Source organism: Corvus hawaiiensis, chromosome 16 (genome assembly GCF_020740725.1).
Source record: "Corvus hawaiiensis isolate bCorHaw1 chromosome 16, bCorHaw1.pri.cur, whole genome shotgun sequence".
Taxonomy (NCBI): Eukaryota; Metazoa; Chordata; class Aves; order Passeriformes; family Corvidae; genus Corvus; species Corvus hawaiiensis.
The window spans coordinates 16,470,110-16,474,964 of record NC_063228.1 but is presented as its reverse complement, the minus strand read 5'-3'; positions in this window follow the sequence as shown (position 1 = coordinate 16,474,964).

The window sequence follows — 4,855 nt, the reverse complement described above, 5'->3', positions numbered from 1 at the left end:
ACCTTGGCAGGGAGAGAACGATTGCACTGCCAGACACACCACTGATCACTTCTGCCTGAAAGTGTTTTAGTCTGTGTACTTTAAACATCTTTAAAGGGAATCTTGAAGGCAATTGTCTACAGACTGGGAATCTTTCTGCTTTCTTAGGCGTGGCACAGGGGTCTCCTCTGTGGTTCTTGGGCATTGTCCAACACCCACACACCTGCATGGGGCACTTTAAGGTCTGCACTGCAGTCAGTGAAGCTCACCTAGCTACCCTTGTTCATGAGCCATTAGACAGCTGCTTGTCAACCTTGCAGCACAACTGCCTGTGAAGGTGTGCCTGGCCACTCTGCCACCAGAATCCTGCACAACAGCACTTTCTAACACCCAGCAGGCCTGCTGTTTCACTCAGTGCTCTAGATAAGCCTCTTCCACAGATCTTGTGCCCATGCAAGTGACATCATCATTATTCTTTAGGCAGGAGTCTGAAACTGATGACCTTTTGCACACAAGCTAGCTTAACTGCTTATTACTTTACTAGAAATGCTTCTGTAAGCTGTGCATATTCATTGCCCTTCAAAAGCATAAAAGGTTTTGATCTGGAATTCTGTCCTTTATACCCCAGTGCTCTTAGTCAGGAAGGCTAGAGGTTTATTTTACTCAGCCAGATGCCCTCTGCACTGGGCAAATGTTCACATGGTTTTCAAAAGCACAAAGGAGGCTTTAAGAATGAAGTAAACTCGAACAGCCAAGTATGAGAAATGCTGAAGTGAATGACACATGTAAATTACTACAGATTCTTAAGAGAAAGAGCAGTTGTGCTCAAGTTGCATTTAATATAAACAGTTCCAGATTGAACATGAGTTAGGCACTGATAGCATCCAGTAAAGTCATATTTTAAGACAAATCCACTCATCAATTCAAAGCTTGGCTGAACTGATTTACTGAAGATGATGAGCAGCTCAGACAGCAAGGTCTTCAAGTTTTAAGTTAAACAGTGAATTCATTTCAGACCATAATCTAAGAATTTCCCTTTTGGAGTTTGGTGCAGCAGAAATTTAAGGGGGGAGGTAAGTCACAAAACTACAAAAATCACAAACTCCTCTAGTTTAGCAATGACCTCCCAAGAGTGAGTCCCACCCTTGTTCAGTCAAGGGCAGCTGGAGCAGGTTATCCAGGACCTGCTTAGAGTTTGAACATCTCCATGGATGGAGACTCTGCAGTCTCTCTGGCCCCCCTGTCCCAGTGTCTGACCCCTCGCAGGAAAAACGTGCATCCTTGTGTTCAGATGGAATTCCATGTGGTTTCCCTTGTGCCCATTGCCTCTTGTCCAGAGCAGAATCTGACCCCCTCATCCTTGCTCCCTCCCAGCAGGTACTTGAGCACACTGGTCAGATCTCCCAGAGCCTTCTTGAGCAGCCCCAGCTCTCTCAGCCCCTCCTCTCTTCTGCAAGATGATCCAGTCCCTTTACCACCTTTCCGGTCCATCACTGCACTCCCTAAATCACATCTCTCTTGTACTAGGGAGCCCAAAACTGCACATGGTGCTCCATGTGAGGCCTCATCAGTATTTTAACCCAGCTGGCAAATCAGATTCCTGCTAGACTGGCTTCAAAATACCCTTTGGCCTCCACTTGCTGCACTACTCCTCAGTGCTGAAATCCTGCACTTACATTTTTTCAGAGGAAAAATCCCATGATGAATTTCCAGCTGTCATTATGAAAAACCACATACTGCAGGGCTGTAAACTAATGTTGGAGACTTGCGTACAGAAGAAAATATGTGTTCAGAGCTGACTGGTGTGTTTATACCCTGGCTTAAAAGCAATGACTTCAGCCTGGTTTGCTGAAGCCATCAGCTTTCTTAGTTTATGCCATGTGATGCAGCAGCTAAACTCAAAGGGGGTTGGTGCTGTAACGAGTGCTGGGATAACCACTCGAAGTCCTGTAATTGCTCCTTCATAGAAGAAGCTCACTCAAAAACCAGCCATTCCTGTTTGACATCCCATAATCTACCTCCAAATTACTAGAAAAGAAACTTCACTCTTCTGTTTTGAAGAAGAGTTGTGACATACTTTCCTTAAAGTCTGCCAACAGTTAACAAGGTTCCCGTTGGTGTAGCACCAAAGCCTCACTGCCTGCTCTGCTGGGGGTCACTAGGAAGCATTCCTGCCCCTCTCCTGTGCTCACTGCCTATATGGAGAATTTCTGTTGGCTAGAGAGGGTTTTACAGAAACCATCATACAAAGATCCTTGCACTTGCTTATAAAAGTCCTGTCATAGAATCTGAAGATGTGAGGACATTCTGATGACCTTTGGGTCTCTTGCACAAAGACCATCTTCAGGGTGGGAGGACTCTACTGGAGCCTCTCACAGGCAGAGTTCTTCTGAACAGGCTGCTCCTGTCTTTCAGCTCAGATGGATAAAAAAGCTCAAAGCTGACATAACAGTAAGGAGGCAGATGATGTCCCTTCCTGGAACGGTACCTGCTCACCTCCACTGGGCACATTGATAGCTTACTCTTACTCAGCATTTTCCAGTAATGACTCCCTGATGAACTTCGCTTTGCCTGTCTTCCCCATTCTTGATGGACACCCACAGCTGGGATACCAGAGCTCAGCTCTGAGCTTTCAAAAAGGCAATTGCATGGCTCTCATACTATGGTTGAGGTTGTCATGAAAATGAAAGGGTGGCATTCACAGAGGTCAACATGCTGCAAGAAATGGAAGGAAACAATCAGGGTTTTTTTTTGTTTAACTTTTCTAGTGTCACACTGATCATGATAATGGGTAACTGAAATCCCCACCCCTCACCCTGTCCCCAGCCTCAGACAGCCTGGGCCTTAACATTTAAGCTGCAAAATATTCTCTGGCAGAACATTCCTCTTGCCAAAGACACAGTGGATTGAAACTCGTAAGATACAGATTGTGAAGCCTTAAAGTGGACATTAGTTCAGGCAGTTCACACTGAGGTGGACTTGTGTTGCTCTTCATGCCCCAGTGCATGCTCCCAGCAGCCAGAATGTTAAACACTGACACAGTAGAGCACACATTTATGTAAGCCTGTGGGAGGAGACAGTGGAGAAAAAGCCATCATCTTTATGATCTTTATGAAGGACCTGGCATAACCTTAAGTTCCCATTACTTCAACAGGCCCCTGTGCTTCTGATCCACCTGGACACAGAGCACTCTGTGGTTTTGGCTTAAGTGGCACATAGCACACACCCAAGCAGCAGCAGAGGAGGGGTCATGGAGAGCCAAAGGCAGCACAGCTACTATTTAAAATATCTGTGTATGTAGGAGGGAGGAGAAAGCAGTGGGTAAGACACCACAATTAGAAGGCAGCTGGACCTAGAGAGGTTGATGTAAGTAAAGTGATGTGAATAAAGCAAATTCCCGCATTCTTGCTGGCTATGGCCAATATTTTAACCTGCTTGAGGAGGAAGAGGTTGTCCTGTTCGCAATATAAGGAGCTTGAAAGAAAGGCAAAGCCAATTCAAGATAAGACTGTCTTCATTCCCAGAAGATAACACCATAAAAATAATCAGGGCTGCTAATTTAGCCCAATAATTTAAATCCGCCTCTTCCTGCTCACTGACTATGTTCAAAGGGAGGAGTGGTGAGTGGGCCCAGCTTGGGCAGCCAGTTTAGCCTGCTGGGAGACTTCTGGGCATCAGCTCTTGGCCAGCAATGAATTGTTACCCAGTGGTTCTTACATAGCTGATAACCAGTAATGACAGAAACAGCTTACATGTGACCAAGTCTCCCCACAGTCAGGATGCTGTGACCCAATTTTGTTCCTTAAGAAACAATGGAAAATTCCAGCCTCAATGACATTTAATCCATCACCTTTTCCAAAGGGAAGCGATACACGGTTTCAGCAGAGCTTCAAGCTGAAATTCAACAAGAGACACATCAGAGGGCTTGGACATATTGCTGGGTGGCCAGGCCACCACACAATCACCCAGGTAGCCAAGAGACTTGGACACCCACACACCAATGTGATCATATTGTACATAAGCAACTCTGAGAACCTTCCAGGGAACATACTACAGCAGTTACTCATTTAATACTTAAATAATTGTCTCCACACGACTACTTTACACATCTTCTCTCACTAGACAAGCCCCAAGAATGTACTTTGGATATTCCAAGTCTAATTAGCTTGTATAAATCATTCAAAAAACTCACAGTAATGCTGCTTAAAACACCAACAGAGAGGACATTAATCTTCCTCATTGAGAGTGCAGTGCGGGGTATTATGCAGTCATGAAACAGATGGACAGTATCAGACAGTGCTTGCTTAAAAGGTTTTGCACAGCAGCCAGCAGTCTTCACAGGGGTTGTGCATGATCTGGGTTATGGGAATCAGAAGGGATGACACACTGCAGCTGGGCTGTTCACTAGAGTGGCGAGGTCGTGTACAGGACAGACATGGTGACATGTTTAGGGACTAAGCAGCAGATATGCCTAGAACCACACACAACTCATGAAAGCATGCAAGTCCTCCTTTAACCACTTCCTTGGCTAAGCTCACTATGGACTATGGATACTATCATTTTCCTGCCCAGACTGAAACAGCAACCCAGATAACATTCTATCTGAAGTGTTTAGCTACAAACCGGCAGTTTTGGGGAAAGCAATGAGGTAACACACACAGTTGCAAAGTGGAGCTATACTGGCTGCAGCTCAAAGGAAAGACAATCCTTCATTGCTAATGTGCGATCTATCAAGGACATTGCCACATTCCCACACTATGCAGATCCCACCCAAAGCACTGTACATGCTTCAGAGGAGAGTTCTGAACTGTAAATGGCCAAACACAGAAGCCACTGTAGGAGTGAGGGCTGGCCAAGAGGCTCTGAGAGCATCACA